General features: G+C 40.6%; 1 pseudogene; it reads left to right on the plus strand.

The window, feature by feature from the left end:
- Positions 1–2,973: 2,973 nt before the first annotated feature.
- On the plus strand, positions 2,974–3,955 carry LOC104872376 (annotated as a pseudogene).
- The last annotated feature ends 15,760 nt before the right edge of the window (positions 3,956–19,715 follow it).

Raw genomic sequence — 19,715 nt, forward strand, 5'->3', positions numbered from 1 at the left:
ATTTTATAGTAATCACAGTATTATATCTAATATTTTTATCTTATTGTGTGGTAGCATTTACACTTATAAACTGTGTAGACTTAGAAGTGATATAACATTCTTTCTAAAGCTATTTTGCCTGGGCATAATGGTGCACACCTGTAATCCCAGCACTCAGGAAGCTGAGGCAGGAGGATCACCACAAGTTTGAGGTCAGCCCAGGCTACATAGTGAGTTCAAGGCCAGCCTGAACTACATAGCAAGTCATTTAGATAACACAGTCATAATATTCATATCTGTCAATGTATTTGAAGTATTTGAAGTCACTCAGCATTTTTGGTTCCTATTTTTGCGTGCTTCTGTTTTCTATATGGCATTTTTTAAAGAGAGTTGGAACCATAAATACTGCTTTGCAACATACCTCAATACCATCCATATCATTAAATATTCTTCTAAAATATGAATTTAATGTCAACATTTTATTTTATTATATGGGTTTCTCATAACTCATTTACACATTTATATTTTAGTTTTCTACAACAAAATGAACTTTTTTTTATACCAGGGATCAAACTCAGGACTTTGTGCTTACAAGACAGGCGTGTTGCTGCTGAGCTAAATCCACAGCCCCCTAAATAAACTTTTTTAGTACGTTTGTAGTACATGAAGTTTACCTTCATCTTAGGGAGTAGGCGCAGGTACTTAACATACCTTGATGTTTTTTATTCCCCTGCCCTTTCTCATCTTCCTCTACCACATTCTTATTATTGTTCTTTTAGTTCATGTTTGCCACATATAATATTTACATTCATTGTGGTTATTTGGTACATGTACACATGCATCCTAAATCATTTTTTACATCTCCTTCCCTCTTCCCACCTCTTTATTCGCTTTTTTAAATATACTTAAAACAGAAATTTATTTCTCACAGTCCTGGAGGATAGAAATGCGAGATCAAAGTGTAGGCAGGGACGTACTTCTTTCAGAGGCTCTAGAGGGAGACTCATCCTTTGCCTCTTCCAGCTTCTGGTGGCTGTCAGCATTTCTGCTCATGTGGCTGCATCTGTCTGTGAACCTCTCTTCTGTAGGTATCTCTTAAAAGGACAGCTATGGGTTTAGGGTCCACAAAGGCAACACAGGATCATCTGCTCATCTCAAGATCCTTAACTAAATCTGCAAAGACCTGTTTTCCAAGTAAGTTTACATTCACTGGTTCTAGGAATCTGGATGTGGATGTAGAGCTTAAGGGGCCAATGTTTGGCTTATTATAGGGTAGGAGAAATCAAAAGGACTAAATAAGATATCAGGTCGGGGAAGGGGCCTTTTCTTTGTGACTTTTTTAGGGATTTTATGTACTTGTGGTCACTTGTGGCTTTAGAGCCTGATGTTTTGAGCTCACTTGGGTGTCAACGCCACCACAATCTTCTGTTCTTACAGATTTGGATGGGAAACTTAAAGATTTTTTACCTTGCTTTTCTACCCCCAAAACCCACTGCACTAAACACCATTCACAGGAGTTTTGATGTAGTCCAACCTCCTTCCCACCCAAAATCTCTTCCAACTACCCACTTTCTACTTTTCCAGCTCCTTTCACCTAATGTAATTCCCCTTAAGCACAGCAACTTAACTCTCCTCCTACTCTGCCTCAGGTTTACTTTGCATAGCCCTAGACTCATTAATGTCTCCATAAAACAAAGAGACATCTAGGAGAGACAGAATCTTTGGCAGAGGGTTTGTAATCTGTTTTTCTTCCTCTCATCCTCCAGAAGTGGAAGAAATCTGTATGGAAATTTATTTTCTTCACACAAGAAAGATGAAGTGCTACAATCTGGATTTTCAATAATCTTTCCCTTCCTCCTTTCTGGTACATGTATATATTTTTTAACATTTGCAGTGGTACCTCTGTTCACAAACAATTCTTTCCACACCTCTGGTCACAGAATTCATTCCACAAATCTGGTGAAAGAACCACTTTATTTCTTATAGATTTATATCTTTAACACAGTGGTTCTCAAATTTTGATCTCAGAATGCCTTTATATTTTAGAAATTATTTAAGGCCCTAAACAATTTTTGTTTATATGGGTTCTATCAACACTTACCATACTGAAATAAAAAGCTTAAAAGCATTATTTATCTAAAAGTAACAAGGATAAGCCTACTATGTTCATAACATTAATGACATTTTTATAAAGAATGCATTTTTCCAAACACCAACAAAACTAGTAAGAAGAATGGCATTTATATTGTTTTTTTGTCTCTTGAAAGTTAAGCTTAATAGGGGCAACCCACTTTCTGGTCCTCCTTCTGTCTCTCTTTGACAGATGCTTTCTCTTAGTAAATTTGCCTACTCTTAAAAAAAAAAAAAAGGCAGGGTCTCTGGCCTTGTGCTCACTATGTAGACTATGCTGGCCTAGAACTGGCTGCAATTCTCCTGCATCAGCCTCCTGAGTGCTGGGATTACAGCCCATAAAGCAGAGAGTGGTCTTCAAAGTAAGGCACCGGGAGCAGCAGCATCAGTATTGCCTGAACTTAGTGGATGAACCCTCAAGAGTTGAGAACCATTGGGGAGGAGCTTAACCTTCATCAGGTATGTTACCTGCTCTGGCTCTAGGCACTGGCCTGCCCCTTCTTGGAAGGTCTTCCAGAGAAAAGAAATTTTGTGTCAGCCTCATCTCTCTTCTAAAGAGCTTGCCTGTTTTTTGTCCTGGAGTAGTGAGTTGGCAGAACCTCTGTTGGCCAGCTGCAAGCCGAGTCCTCCCGGGATTAAGTCCTGCCATCTTTAAATTGTGCCAAACAGAAGGCGTGGGCACTCACTGTGCCCCGGAGGGCTGCTGGGCCCTACCGTTGCCTTATCTGCCTCTCCTCATGCTTCAGTGGAATGAGAAGACCTCTTCTGTTGGAATACGGTTTCATTTTTAAGTGGACCAGGCACTGGATTCATCATCATAGCAGGGCTCTGCAAGGGCGCAGCCTTTCCCTGGACAAAGACGGGATGAGTTCCGTGGAGAGAAGCTGCCGTGATTTCTGTCGAAGGGAGCTATTTAGACTCAGATGGCGCCTGCTAACTGGGTGCTTCTTGCCCTCTGTGGGGCCACACTGGCTGATGAAGCCTGGGAGATGGCAACAGCCTCACTGTATGTGCTACTCACAGCTCTTTGAGGGAAGCGTCATCATTAACTTATGAAGGGATGGAAGGACTGGGGCTCAGAAGGTCCCCTCATCTCCCCTGCTCCCTTCTACTTAATCTGCAGCTCCTGTGTTTGTTGACAGTCTTTTCTCCATCTCAGCTGAGTGCTCTGGCTTCAGCGTTGCCCCTCCTATCCATAAATAACCTTTAAAAATGATCAAAGACAGAAATTTGTAATTGTAACATTCTCACTTGGGCTTTAAAAACAATAGGTTTTGATGAGCAGCAGAGGGACCAGGCCCCTGTGGGTTGTGAGGCCGCCCTGGCAGGCGGTGGGGGCAAGAAGAGAGACTCACTGGGGACTGCGAGCTCAGCGTACCTCATTATCAAGGATCTTGGAGAGATTCAGTCAAGGCTTTTGGATCACAGACCAGTTATTCAAGGTGAAACTCATTACTTTGTAAAAGAATTTGAAGAAAAACATGGTCTCCAAGAAAGAAATGCAAGTTCTTGAAAATCCGCAGAATATGATCTGTGAGACAAGTGAGCACACTCTTCCCAAGTGCAGAGACGGGATGGAGAGCGACTTGAGGACGCTCTCCAGAGACTGCAAGCAGCAAGTGACTCTGTCTGTTGGCTCCAACAGAGAGAACAGGAATGAAGAAAGATATGTAATGACCACTTAGCAGCTAGTGAGAAGCAGCTTCTGCTCCAGTGGGAAGATCTCATGAAAGAACAGCCCCACGGATAGTCTGAAGTGGATACAGAGCACCAGAGAGCCCTGGAGAGGCTTAAAGAGCAGTATGCTGAGATGGAGAAGGACGTTGCGAAGTCCTCAACCTTTTAAGAACTGGTCTGCAACAGTGACAGACAGACGAGAAAGCACTGACTTCTGCCCAGATACTTCCACCAACCGCTTAGTTTCTGCTTCAAGCTTAGCAATATATTCAGAGGCACTCTGTCAGAGAGAGTGACTTCTGCTGAAACCTGACCAGATGTTCAGTGCAAGGAGAGCGCCATTGTCTTTCCCGCTTCAGTGCCTATAGGTGATTAAGTGAATGGGAAACATAGGAGGAAAAGCAAGCTCAGCCTACTCTTTGGTTTTCTTTCCTACTGTTTAGCTCAGAGAACTATAAGTACAAACTTCTTAGAAGGGTAATTCATTCTCCTACTGGATTATCAGTTTATTATTGTGGCTTAGAAGAGCTGCTGTCATAGCCTCTGTGGCCACTAGAGAGATAAGAATTATTATTCCATGAATGTATTATTCCATGAATAATGACAACAAACAGCTGGCCTTGGAGAAGAGATCACACTTGAGAGAGGTAAGAGTCCCACTGTGACAAAGATGGCCATGGTGGACTGTGAACCACCTGTTGGGAGGGGTTGCCGAGTTTGTAATGCCACACATTTCCCTGGATGATAAAGGCATGCATGTTAAGATTTGTGGCCTTAATATTTTCATCTTTTTAAAAGTGCTTAGGACACAAAGTTTACCAAAAATACATTTTGACTTTTAGCCTTTCAAGAACTATATTCTTGCTGATACTGTTTACCTCATTTTTGAATCTATTTTGCGTGGGTAACTGTATAACATAATGTCTGTACACGTTTCAAGTGTTTAATGAGTAATCAGCAAAATCTGCCAAGGAGTCTCTCTGGAGCCCTGCAAAGATTCTGGCCCCAAATGAACCAGAAGTGTTTGTCCACAGGGCAAATGACCCATGTTAAATGTAAATTCTATTTAGTGTAAACATCTGTGCTCATAAGCAGGTGTATTTTGATGAAACACATACCAATTCTATTATCACTATGATCTTTAAAAATCTTCATTTAGCAATCTAACGGAAAAACTAAGGTGATTATTTTTTATTTGCTATAAACTGAGAAAAAGTAAGTGCAATAATTTCGAGATTTATGGCAAATTAATTTGTGGTATGGGTAAATCTAATGTTTTTATTGCTCTTCAGCAAAGGAAGGCATAAGAAAGAAAATGTCCCAGCTCTTGTGATATCTCAGTGTTGCAATTTGGAAAAATTGACAATGCTTGCCTGTGTGAATCTATGGCTTACTGTCAAAGCTTCATTCTTGGCTGCATGTTGAAAATGTGATTAAAGTTAATAGAAGAGATGAAAAAAAAGAAAGAAAGTTAAGCTTAATAGAAGACAGGTGCTCCACATTTAGTTTGTTGTAAGATCAGAGTCTCTGGAAAACTCAACTATACAACTCATGAGAAAATGAGAGTGAAAAGGTAAATAACATAGTATATTACAAAGTAACTTTTTTTCTTGGTGATGATTAAAACTATTGTTCTACAGCCAGGCCTGATGGTGCAAGCCTGTAATCCCAGCACTCAGGAGGCTGAGGCAGGAGGTTCCCTGTGACTTCAAGATCAGCCTGGGCTACATAATGAGTTCCAGGTCAGTCTCAACTACATAGTGAGGCCCTGTCTCAAAAAAAAAAAAAAAAAAAAAAAAAAAAAGAATCTATTGTTCTACAATTCTAGTTTATGTGTCTTTAAGAAAAAGCGGGGAGGATCTTGAACTCAATATGATCTTGAGTTAAAACTTGGAGGATTTAGCTCAGTGGTTCCAGCCTGCCTCACAAGTGCAAGATCCTGAGTTCAATCCCTGGTACATACACACACACACAAACACACACACACGCACACACAAAATTAAACCGTGATCCAAAAACACAGAAAAACCCCATTGCTGTCTTGTAGTCAATTTAACCATGGCTGAAGCTCAAGCTGTTACATCTGAAAACACCCATAAGAGGCAACGTGATTTCCACATCTGTCTGCATCTGACAAATTCCTACTCATGCATCAACTCACTCTATGGCATTATGTCTTTAGTTTTTGGGGGGATGATACCTAGAAGGGAATAGTTGGGTCAATTGAAATTTCTAATTTTAGTGTGCTGATTTGGTGGTCATGAATTTCTTTAGGTGTTCTTTGTCATGGAAGTATCTTATTTCTCCAACAGTTTTGAAAGATAGTTTTGCAGGGTACATCAATCTGGACTGGAGATTGTTTTCTTTTAGGGCATGAAATATGTCACTGCAAGCTCTCCTTGACTGAGGATTTCTGTTGAGAAGTCTGCTGTGATTTTTTTGGTACCAGGTCTTGAACTCAGGACCTCATGCTTGCAAGGCAGGCGGTGGAACCACTAAGCTAAATCCCTGGTCCTCTGCTTGTGATTTTGATTGGCTTTCCTTTATAGGTGATTTTTTTTTCCTCTAACAGCTTTTAATATTTTTTGTGTTCAATTTCTGGAATCTTAACCATTATATCCCTTGCTGTAGATTTTTTATTATTATAGCTAATTGGAGTTCTCTGTGCCTCACTTTCTGCATGTCAAATTCTTTTTTCCTATTGAAGGTTTCTTCCATTACTTCTGTGAACAGATTTTTTATGTCAGTTGTACTATCTCCTGCTTTTTCATTGACTCCAATCAATCTTATATTATTCTTCTTTGCATCATCTAGCAGCCATTGGATTGATTTTTCAAGGTCCTTTTGTATTTTTAAGAAATTTTTATTTTCATGATCACTAATACCAATCCTGCCTCCTATATCTAATATTCTGTCCTTACATTGGCTCATTTTGCTGTGTGTAGTTTTGATGGAATTTTTAACCTCCTGGATATTTGTTTGAATCTGCTTCATGGATTCCAGTTATTTCCTATGTTGAGCATTTACAGTTTCCAACATTTTCCTAAGCTCCTCTATTTTTTTTAATCTGTATCTGTTCTAGCATCACTAACTGTCTTTCATTATGGTCACCATCTCTGTAGTTACCTGAGAAATTATTTCTTATTTGATTTTTTTCTAGAGCCTCATTCATCTACTTTGTTGCTTCCACTGTTATCACTTCGGAGAGTCTAGGAGGTGGTTTTCAAATTGTTTCACCTCATTGCCCCCTGGGTTTGCCTTTGGTGAGCTGGAAGTCTGGGCTTGCATCTTGCTTAAGTGTCTTCTCATATTCTCTCTTTTTTGTTTGTTTGTTTAATTCCTGTCTTGATGCGTGTAAATTGCTTATGGTGTGTAGCTTTATTGCTAGTATCAAGAACCCTTCCAAAATGACTACTTCTCAGAGCTGTCTTCCAGATATAGATGGATTTTGAGTTTTGAGTCTCTTGCAAAATCCTACCTCTTCAATTTCTTAGGGATGAGAGGTTGCTGCCTAATTGGCCTGGCCCCTGGTTCTTTGGCTTTGGCCTGTTTATGACTCTTAGGCAATCTTGCATACCAGGAACAACAACTGATTAGAACAATTATGTCACCTTGGCTAAAGTAGTACAATCAGCAATGACAATAGCATCAAACACAGCCTAGAAAATGATAAACTATGATAACTATTAATTTGCCACCTTTAACTATATTAACTTTATTTGTGGTTATATAACAAAATCTAAAATGAACCAGAAAATTGTGTGCAGTAAATATGCTCTCAATACGGTGAGTTTACAGTCAAGGAAGAACATTTTTAAAGGGTTAGGGGGGAAAATAGAGAAATAGAAGAAGAATAAATTTGAAGCAAGGCTGAGGGACAGAGGAAGCTTACTTGCACTTTGGGAAACTGGTGAAGAAGACAGGAGGAAAAGGGAGAAGGAAGAAATAAAAATAAGAACAGAACAACAACAACAACAAAACTAGAAACAAAGTTCACACTCATAAAAAAAGAACAATCAAGAAAAAAGAAAAGAAAACAAAAAGAATAAGAAGAAAAAGTCCATTTTAGAGTGTATCTCTGCTGTCACTGGTAGACAAATTGTATACACAGAGCCCAGATCCATGTTGATTAATTCCAGCAAGCCAGCCATAGATTTATGGCAGGGTAGTGGATAATACCAGCAAGCCTGCAAATTTAGTTCCAATGAAATTCAGGTTGGTTTCTGGCTGTGAGGCTGGAACCCAATTTGCTTGGCCTGCAACGCTCTGGGTGCCTCTTGCCAGATTGAACCCTGCTCCTTGATCTCCTGCTGACATTAACTTGGTTCTAGCTCACCCTAACACTGGGAGCCACTAGGTAGAGCCAGCCCACAGATGCTCTGAGTTCTGAGCTCAGTTGGCCTCTCTCCATGATGGCTGCCAGCCAATTACCCTCTCCTGAGGACCTATGAACTAGAATAACTCACCAGCCACTGCAGTCTGCTGTGCCCACTGCTCCATTCCACTAGTATGTTGCTCCATGGAGGCTTCTAGGGTTGCCAGTAGTCACAGTGCAGCTGCAGGTTTGAGTCATCCTTCCCACACAGTGAGTCAGGGTGCAAGGAGAAACCACCACTTGCCACCTTCATTTGCACAACAAATTTCAGAGAGGCTGTTTCTCTACTGTTCACTACTCTGCCATCTTCTGCTTGCCCATTTTTTGACTGAGTCTTTTATTTTGGTTGAACTAATTTTTTTGAGTTCTTTATAAATTCTAGATACTAGTCCTCTGTCTGAGGAATAGCTGGCAAAAATTATTTCCCACTCTGTAGGTTGTTTCTTCACTCTGTTGATTATTTCCTTTGCTGTGAGAAGCTCTTTAATTTGATCTAGTCCCATTTGTTGATCCTTCCTGTTATTTCTTATGAAATTGAAGTTCCATTCAGAAAGCTGCCTAAACCTATGACTTCAAGTATTTTATCTACTTTATTTTCCAGTAGGATGTTTCTGTTTTAATGAAATTTAGATCTTTAATCCATTTTTATTTTAATTTAGTACATGGTAAGAGATATGGGTCCAGCTTCAACCTTCTGCATATAGGTATCCATCTTCCCCAGCACCATTTGCTAAAGATACTATCTTTCCTCCAACTTATGTTTGGGGCACCTTTGTTAAAGATCAAGTAGCTATATGTATCTGGGTTCTTCTGTTCCATTGATCCACATGTCTGTTTTTGTGCCATTACCATACCATTTTCATCACTGTCAACTTTGTAATGTAACTTGAAATCTGGTATTGTGATTCCTTTTGCTTTGCTCTTGTTGCCCACAATTGCTGTTGCTACTCTGGATCTCTCCTGGTTCCATATGAATTTTAAGATTGTGTTCTCTAGTCTAGTTCTGTAGTTATTTTTGGTTGGGATTGCATTAAATCTATGTATCAGTTCTGGAGTGGATACTTTGATAATATTGGTTCTGCTTATCCAGGAACAGGGGACATCTTTCCATTTTGTGATGTACTCTTCAATTTCATCTTTAGGCTACCATAGTTTTGATTGTAGAGATCTTTCACTTCCTTGGTTAAGTTAATTTCTAAGTATTTAGTTTTTCTTGGTGCAATTCTGAATAGCATTGTTTTCCCAATTTCCTTTTTACTGAATTTATTACTAGTGTACAGGAACACTATCAATTTTTGTGTGTTGATTTTGTATCCTCCTACATTGCTGAAATTGGCTATTAATTTAAAGAGACTTTTGGTGGCATTTTTTGGGTTTTCCATGCAGACTCTGATCATTTCATCTGCAAATAATAATTTGACTTTTTCCTTTGTTATACATATCCCTTTTATTTCCATCTTTTGAATGACTGCTCTGGCCAATGTTTCAAGTACTGTGTTGAACAGGAGTGGTGATAGTGGTCATCCTTGTCTTGTTCCTGATTTTTGAGGAAAAGCTTTCCACTTTTCTCTATTTAATATGATGTCAGTAGGTTTGCCATAAGTGGCTTTTATCAGATTCAGGTAAGGTTCTGCTATACCTATTTTCTTCAGTTTTTTTTTTAACATGAATGGGTGCTGAATCTTGTCCAAAGATTTTTCTTCATTTATTGATATGATCATGTGAGTTTTGTCCTTGCTTCTGTTTATGTGGTGTATTAAATTTCTTGCTTTGTGTATACTGAATCATTCTTGCATACCTGGGATGAAATCTACTTGGTCATGATGTATGATCCTTTTGTTGATATGCTACATTCTATTTGACAATATCTTACTGAGGATTTTTGCATCCATGGTCATTAAGATTTTTTGGGGGGTGGGTACTGGGGATTGAACTCGGGTCCTTGAGCTTGCAAGGCAGACCACTGAACCGCTGAGCTAAATCCCTGGCCCCATGGTCATTAAGATTTGTATGTAGCTTTTTTTTTAATTAGGTCTTTGTCTGGTTTGAAGATCAGAATAATGCTGTTTCCAGGAATGACTGAAATCAGTCCTTCCCTTTCAATTTCATTGAAAAGTTTCAGGAGTATTAGTGTTACAATGTCCTTAAAGCTCTTATAGAATTCAGCTGTGAATCCATCAGGTCCTGAGCTTCCATAGTTGATAAAAATTTTTTTATTACTGACTCAATACCATTGCTTGATATTGGATTGTTCAGAATTTTTTATGATTTTTTTATTTAGTTTTGGTAATTTGTGTATTTCTAGGACTCTGTTCATTTTTTCAAGATTTTCCAATTTGTTGGAATAAATTTTTCATAGTAGTTACTATCTTCCAGATTTTAATGGTATCTTTTGTGATTGGTCCTTTTTCATTTCTGAGTTTTTTGTTGTGTGTGTGTGTATGTGTGTTTGTGTATTTGTTTGTTTTGTTTTTGAGATGGGTCTTGCCATGTGATTCAGAGTGGCCTTGAACTCACTATTTAGCCCAAGCTTACCTTGAGCTCACGGCAGTCCTCCTGCCTCAGCCTCCCAAGTGCTGTGATTACAGGTGTGTGCCACCACACCTGGCCTCCTTTTTCATTTCTAAACTACATTGATGTGACTCTGCTCTTTCTTTTGGTAAGTTTGACTAAAGGCTTATCTCTTTTGTTTATTCTTTCAAAGATCCAGCTCTTTTTTAGCTCAATTCTGCTGCCTGCCTTGCAAACATAAGGTCCTGAGTTCCATTCCTGGTACACAAAAGAAAGTCAGCCCTTCATTTATTCTTTTGGGGGTTTTTGTTGTTTGGTTTTGGGGAGTTTTTGAGACAGGGTCTCATTATGTAGTTCAGGATGGACTTGAACTCACTGTGTAACCCAGGCTGGCCTCAAACTCACAGCAATCCTCCTGCCTCAGCCTCCTGAGTGCTGGGATCACAGGTATGCACCACCACACCTAGATTTTTTTATTCTTTATATTTTTTTGTAGTCTCAATTTCATTAATTTCCACTCTGATCTTTATGATTTCCCACCTTAAATTTGGTTTGGGTATGAGTTATTGTTGTTTTTCAAGTATTGTGAGGTTCGTCATTAGGTTATTTGAGGTCACTCTTTTTTTCTAATATGAGCACTAATTGCAATAAGCTTCAGTCTTAGGGCTACTTTCATTGTGTCCTGTAGGTTCTGATAGATTATACTGGTGGTGTCATGTTTTGTCTTTTTTTGAGACAAGATTTCACTCTCTTTTTTTTTTTTTTTTTGCAGTGCTGGAGATTGAACCTAGGGTTTTGTGCATGCCAGGAAGGTACTCTACAACTGAACTACATCCACAGCAGGGTCTCATTATGTAGTCCAGGCTCACTTTGAGCTGAGTATGTAGCCCAAGCTGGTCTCAAACTCTTGGTGATCCACCTGCCTCTACCTTTCAATTGTTGGGATTATGGACATGTAACACCATGCCTGGCTCCATAAATAAATTTAAGATGATTGGGTTTATTCATGAATTTAGAAAAACTACTTGACAAAACAAATATCCATTCAACAAAAAGCCAGAAAACTATATGTAGAAGGAAATTATTCTAACTTGATAAAAAGTATTTTCAAGAACCTACACTTAACATTATGCTCAATAGTGAGAGCCTAAATGCTTTCCTGTGAAACAAGCAAAATATATTCACTCTCAACAGTCTTATATAGCTTGAATAATTAAGACAGTGTCATCTTAGTAAAGGGACAAATACATGTCAATGAAATAAAATAAGAGTCCAAAAACACACCCACAGAAATTTGCACAGTTGATTTTCTGCAAAGCTATAAAAGCAATTCAGTGAAGAAAGGATAATATTTTCAGTAAATTGTATTTCAACTTTTGGACCTCCATAAAAAAACTGAATCTAAACCTCACATATTTTACTCAAAATTAATTAAAAATAGACCATAGATGTACATTTAAAACATAAAACTATGAAACTAAAACAAAGAATCTTCATGACCAGAATTTAGGCAGAATTATTAGATATGACACCAAAAGCATAATCCAAAAGGGAAATAAATTATACTTGTACTTCACCAAAATTAACTAGCGGCAAAAAACACCACTAGGAAAATGAAAACAAGGCTGGGCTTAATGACACACACCTGTAATTCCAACAATTTGGAAGCATGAGACAGAAGGACTCCAAATGCAAGTCCAGTCTCTACAACCTAGCTACTTGGTGTGACCTTTTCTCAAAATAAGAAAAACTAAAAGAAGTGAAGATGTAGCTCAGTGCAAAGACCCTGGCCAAAGATCTGCCAAGAGGGAGGAAGGAGGAAGGGGAGGGGGAGAGAGAAGAAGAGGAGAAGGAGAAAGAAGAAGAGAGGGAGAGGGAAAGGGAAGGAGAAGGGAAAACATAAGCTACAGACTAGGAAAAGTATTTGCAAATCCTACAAAGAACTCCAGCTAGAATTCTAAGAACTCTCAAAACCCAACAATAAGAAAATAACAAACTGGATAAAGAAGATGTGGTTTTTCTATTAAATGGAATACTACTCAGCCATAAAGAATGAGAAATTAGATTCATTCATAGGAAAATGGATACATATTGAGGATATACTCCTAAGTGAAATAAATAAGTCACACATGTGTAAATACCGAATAGCTTCTCTGGTGTGAACAAACTATAATAGTACATAAGATCCTAATGAGATAATTGACAATGTGAAATAGGAAGAAAAGGGCTAAAGGTGTAGAGAAAGTGGGAAGGGTAGGAGAAAGGTAATAATGGAAAAGAAAAAATAGGAGAAAATGAAAAAATGGAAATAAAATGTTTGAAGGGAGGGCAGGAACAAGGGGAAAAAATGAGAACGAGACCTGTCATGTAAAGGTACAAGATCCCAATAATGAATGTAACTGTACTGTATACCTAAAATATACCAATAAACTCAATGAGAAAAAAACACAATTTTTTAAAAAGACAAGCCATCAATTCCTGGTACTGAGAAAAATAGGTGGTGGGGAGCCAGGTATGGTGGTGCACACCTGTAATCCCAGCACTTGTGAGGCTCAGGCAGGAGGATCACCAAGAGTTCCAGGCCAGCCTGGGTTACGTAGTGAGTTCAAGACCAGCCTGACCTAACTACATAGTGAGACCCTGTCTCAAAAAAATTTTTAAAAGAAAAAATAGAAGAGACAAAAACAAATACTTCATTAAAGGATGGCAATTTAGCATATTACAAAAATTCAACATCATTAGCCCTTAGGAAAATGTAAGTAAAAATTACATTCAGATATCACTACACACTCATTAGAATGTCTAAGAATGAAAACTACTGACAATCCCAAGTGCTTGACAAGGACATGGAGCAACTAGAGTGCTCACATAATCATAAAATGTATAATACAGACAGTTTTTTAAATGGTTTGGCCAGGCATCATGGTGCATACCTGTAATCACAGAACTTGGGAGGCTGAGGCAGGAGGATCACCACAAGTTCGAGACCAGCCTAGGCTACATAGTGAGTTCAAGGCCAGAATGAACTACAAAGCAAGACTCTTTCTCCAAAAACAAAACATAGTTTGCAACAGGGCCAGGAATGCAGCTCAGTGGTAGAGTGCTTGTGTAGTATTCAAGGAGCCCTGGGTTTGATTCCCAGAACTAAAGTGAAAAAGTTAGCCATGTTCTTGTAAAATTAAACATGCATTTACCACATGATTTGGCAGTTGCACTCATTGGATATTCACTGTAAAGAAATGAAGATTTGTTTTGGGGGGGTGTTGGGGATCAAACCCAGTATCTTGTGCTTGAGAGGCAGGTGTGGTGCCACTGAGCTAAATCCCTGGCCCTGAAATGAATATTTATATTCACATAAAAACTCATACACAAATGTTTATACCAGCTCTATTCAGAATTAACAGAAATTGAAATATATATACAAATATCTTTTAATTACATATACTTCATACATTCATACTGTGGAATAATATTAGTTAAATCATAATAAACTATTCACTCACAACAATGTGAATGTAAAGCACTTTTTTTTTTGTATTAGGACTTGAACATAAAACCTTCACACTGTGCTGCATCCCCAGCCATTTTTTAAATTTTTATATTTGAGGCATAGTCCTACCCAGGCTGGGCTCAAACTTGAGATTTTCCTGTCTCAACCTACCAGAGTGCTGTGATTACAGACATGTACCACTTTGCCCAGCTAAGCACTCTACTTTTAAGAAGCCAGTCATAGCCAGGGATTTAGCTCAGTGGCATAGTACCTGCCTGGCAGGCGTGAGGTCCTGAGTTTGATCCCTGATACCAAAAATAAATAAATAAGTAAATAAAGAACCCAATCATAAAAGGTTCACAATGATTCTGTTCGTGTGTCATTTTCAAAAAGAGAAAACTATAGGGATGAAGAGCAGATGGGTCATTGGAAGAGGCAGGAACACGTGTGACTATAAAGGGGCACCTAAGGGAGTCTGGGCCAATGACTTCTCTGTGGCGTGACTGTGATTATTGCATGTGTCCATGCACATGGTAAAATTCACAGAACTATACCCCAGAAGAAAAAAAAGTGTAACATTACTGACTGATAATTTAAACAATAAAAATTGTAATGGCATAACTCATTTCATTGTTCTATAGCAAACATAGATACATACATATGCTCATCATACCTGTGTCGGGACTATGATACTTTGTCATGTGTACCCTCCCCCAAGTGTCAGAGGCACACTTTTCCTTTATGTTAATTTATCCTGGCACCTAATTTATTGTCAGGATAGAATCTGAGGTTGACTCTCTGAGGTTATCTGTCATTTTCTCCCTGTCTCCTTTTTCTTTCTCTGTGTTAACCCCTTCTTACGTCTCTCCATCTACCTTCCTATTTTTATCTTCTTGTTTTATCCCCTTTCTCTTTATCCACATTTTTGTCCCTCTGTCTCTCTGTAGATGCTGCAGGTGTCTGGCCTCTACCCCTTGGCTCTACCTGTCACTTAAAGCAGCTCCCTGAGGTCAGGGTGGCTGCACCTCCAGAGCCGAAGGCATTTTCTGGCCAAGGGAGGGAGATCGGCCTGCATCTGAGTCACCAGAAGCACCTCAACGGTGAAGGACAGGACCTGTGGACAAATCACCCACTTCCTGGCTGGGACAAGGCAAAGTGGCACAGCCTCCAGAGTTGTGTCAGGTGGACCCCTCCCCCCCCCAGCCCACTGTAGGAAACCCGGGGCAGGTGGTGCCCCTTTCTCGGCCTTTCCATCCTGGTCTGCTCTAATAGCTTGATTCCGGGGACTTCCCCGCAGATGGACCCTTGCAGCAGGTTCCTAGGCTCAGAGTCTCTCGGCAGGAACAGAGAAGGAAGATGCTCGCACTATCGCTCTGTAGGACTCAGTCTGGGTCTCTGAGTGTATCTCTGGGTTCCTGTCTCCTGTCTCCAATTCCATCTTATCTTCAGCTTTCTTGTTTCCATCCCTTGGAGATCCTAAGAGACTGAAGCTCCATCAGTCAGGTGGGCTTCGTGGGCTCCGTCTGGGCCCCGGAACCGATTCCTGAGGCACGCGGTCCTCCTGTCTGCAGGGAGTGTTTCTGGACCGGATCGGCCGCCGTAGCCCGGGCCGCCTTGTCCCAGCATGCCCCGCGCCGGCTTTGCGTAGGGGCCCCCGGGTGCTAAGCCTGAGGTTGGGCTAAGGGGATGCCACAGGGCTCCCTGCAAGGTTGCCACGGCCGAGGCGGCTTTGGTAAGGGGGCCGCTGGTGGACTTTGGTTCTGCTGCGCTAAGCCCTGTCGTGGTCAGAGCGGGTCTCACGTCGGGAGCGAGGCAGTTGGAGCCTGGCGTGGGGCTCAGGGCTTAAGGCTCGGGGTTTAAGCTTCCAGCCAGGCGGGAGAAAAAAGGGCTTGGAGCGCGTCCAGTTCTGGAAATGAACCGGGGTGCAGGCTGGGTTGTAGCAGTGCAGTGTCTCTGCCTGTAGTTCCTTACCTCGGGGGTCTCTCGCTGGTCTCCACTGTCGCAGTGAGGCTGTAGCAGGCTCAGTTGTTGCTAGGCAGCTTCAGAGAAGCACTTGTGGATAAGCTGGGGTGAAGGAAAACTGCAAATGAGACACAATTACAATAATTAAAATGAAAAGTGGTTACATTACCAGTTGCTTTTGAGGATGCCGAGAAAGTGAATCATTGATTATGTAAAATGGTTTGGCTACTTAAAATAGTTTAAGGGCCCGGGATTTAGCTCAGTGGCCCCTCACAAACGCAAGGCCCTGAGTTCAATCCCTGGGATCAAGAAAAAAAAAAAAAAAAAAAGAAGAAGAAGAAGAAAAAGAAGAAAAAAAAATTAATCAGTTTCTTTAAAAAAACAAATTTAAAGGGCCAGGCGTGGTGGCTCGTGCCTATAATCCCAGCACCCGAGAGGAGGATCGCTGTGAGTTCAAGACCAGCCTGGCTACATAATGAGTTCCAGGTCAGTCTCAACTACATAGTGAGACTCTGTCTCAAAAAGCAAACAAACAAAGAAACAAAAACCCAAACAAACAAAACAAAAACTTAGTGGGGGTGAAGGGAGGGCAGAGGTATGGGGAAAAAACAACAACCAGACATGTAAAGGTATAAGTTCCCAATGATAAATGTAACTGTGTTGTTTGCTTTAAATGTACCGATAAACTTAATGGGGGGAAAATATAAAAGAAAAAGAAAAAACAAACTTATTGCCAATCCCAGCACTTGGGAGGCTGAGGTAGGAGACACAAGTTTGAGACCAGTCTGGGTTACATAGTTCAAAACCAGCTTGAACCCTGTCTCAAAAATCCAAAAGCAAACAAACATGGGCAATAGACGTAGATCAGTGGTAGAATGTTTGCTTTGCATGATTGAAGCCCTGAGTTTGATGCTCAGCTGCACTACAAAATAAAAAAATTAAACATATACTCATTGTACAACACAGTTGTTACAGTTTCTGGGTTGTCATCCCAGAAAAATGAAAGTGTGTGCACACTCATAATCTTGTACATGGTTGTTCATGCCAGCGTGTGTGTGTGTGTGTGTGAGTGTGTGTGTGTGTGTGTGTGTGTGTAATAGCCAAACACTGGAAGCATCCTTCTGTAGGTGAATGGTCAATGAATCTAGTGTGTCTATACCACAGCACACTATACAGCTATAAGAAGTGAAATATTAATAAGTAACATTGTACTAAAGCCAATTTCCTGAGTTTAATGATGCACAGTGTGACTCTTGGGAGGAACTTGGTGATGGGTATGCCAGAACCTTCCTGTACTACCTTTGCAACTATCTGTGAATCTATAATTATTTCAAAATACAAAAAAGTTTTAAAACATTGACACATCTAGCAGCCATGGACCTAGTCTTGTATAGCACCTATTGGTTGCTGATAAGAACAAGATCCCCTTTAGATGCATTGTATCCTTAGAGGCCTTCTGTTCATTCACATGTGTAACTCCTGTGTTCATTAGATAGCACCATCCGTAGATAGCTAATATGTTTTCTACCTGCCTTTTAATAGTCATAGTAAGACAAAGTAGCCATACCCAGGCATGGTAGCACATGCCTGTAATCCCAGCATTCAGAAGGCAGAGGCAGGAGGATTGCCAGGAGTTTGAGGCCAGCCTAGGCTACATAGTAAGGCCCTGTCTCACAAACCTTAAAAAAAATAAAAAATATTAGCCATAAAGTAAAAATGTGTTATGCACTACTCTATCTGTGATTTCAGGTAACCATTACATTTGATGATGTAGCTTTATATTTTTTGGCACAAGAGTGGAGATGTCGCAGAAGGAAATCTATGCACAAGTAATGAAGGCCAATTATGAGGCTCTTATTTCCTGGGTAAGATGGGCTTCTAATGAATTGCTTTCTTGGGAATCAATCTAATGCTAATAAGATTCCTCCCCTGGGCTGGGGATTTAGCACAGTGGTGCCTCACCTGCCTTGAAATTGCAAGGTCCTGAGTTTGATCCCTGGCACAAAGAAAAAAAAAAGGTTCCTCTCTCTATATGAGCTTTTGGCTAGTTGACAATGACACCATGCCCAATTTCAACTCATGTTTCTTTTCCTTACTACAAGGTCCTGGTTGTATCATTCTGTTTGACCTAGTTTTTATCTGTGCCTTCAGTATCTTAATACTCTGAATCCATTATCTCCCTCCCTCCTCCATTTCTCCCACAGTTAGAATTCTAAGTAATCTAAATAGTTGTTTTTTTTTTATTTCCCTATCAGTGCCTGCTTATATTGCCAGAATTTTCTGCCTTAACAACTGTGGCTCTTAGGAGGAGACACAGTTGTTAAGTTAGGATCAGCTGGAACTCAACACAGTGCACATGTAGATGCAAAAGAGAAAGGAGGCCTGGGTAGAGAAACAGAAGAGAGTAGTGGATGGGACACTTAGGTACCAGTCTCCAAGGAGATATGCAGGGAGTTGCTTAAAGAGGAAGCTGGGGAAATTCTGCCTTGCTGCTTCTCCAATTCACTGTACCTCATGCTTGTATTGTGAAAACCATTTCTACTGGGATCAACTGAATAAGTGATCTCCATCTGCCCTGGGAAATTCCTTCCCTGTTTGAAAGTTTAGAACATTCTGAGATAGGAATGATGGAAGTCAACCATGTAAAATAGGAAAGGGAGAATTCTACATAAAGGGAGAAACTAATGCAAAAACAGCTGTGAAAATGATTTTAAATCAACTCAGTAAACTAAGCAGGACAAGAAAAACCTGTGGTGTAAGCCTATGACTGCTGCAGACCACTTGGAAATTCATCCAGGGCCAAGATCCTATTCCTGCTGTGTCTGTAGGAAAGCCTTCTGGATGAAGAGCAGTTTAGTAAATCACAGAAAGAACCACTCCAAAAACCAGCCCCAGAAATGTGCAAAGTGCACAAATAAAGCCAGAGGGCAATCAGAACACAGGCGGACCCTGATGTTCCCTTGAAGGAAGAAGCCATTCCAGAGCTACTACCTGAGGTGCAGCCTGGCCACTCACCAGGCTGTCCACTCAGGGCAGTGGTGGCAAGGCCTTCCAGTACAAAGCCAACTTTAGGAAGCACCTGCGTCTACACAGCAGGAGAAGCTGTTTTGCTATGGGGAGCACAGCAAGGGTTTTGCACAGCAGTGCAAGCTCACCAAGCACCTTTGCCAGCACAGTAGGAAGAAATCCTTCTGCTGCCCAAAGTGTGGCAGGCAATGTACCAGGAAGGCTGCCCTAAAGACCCACCAAAGAATGCACAGTGGGGAAAAGTAATTTGCTTGTGATGAATGTGGGAGGAAATTCATCTACCAACTAAGCTCACAGAGCATGTCAGGGATCACACGGGAGAAAAGCCCTTTCCATGTCCTGAGTGTTACAGGAGCTTCCCTCTACAGAGCAGCCTCATAGCTCACCAGTCCCAGCACAGTGGGAAGCAGCCCTTCCAGTGCCTGGAGTGCAACCAGAGCTTCTTCTGGAGGAATGTGAGGACCCACCAGCACCTGCACAGGGAGGAGAAACCCTTCTGCAGGAACTGTGGCAAGAGGTTCTCCTGCACCCATTGCACAAAGCCCTTTCCTCAGCAGTATGGGC

The sequence above is a fragment of the Fukomys damarensis genome, unplaced genomic scaffold (assembly GCF_012274545.1).
Source record: "Fukomys damarensis isolate Sample0158 unplaced genomic scaffold, DMR_v1.0_HiC HiC_scaffold_16, whole genome shotgun sequence".
Classification (NCBI taxonomy): Eukaryota; Metazoa; Chordata; class Mammalia; order Rodentia; family Bathyergidae; genus Fukomys; species Fukomys damarensis.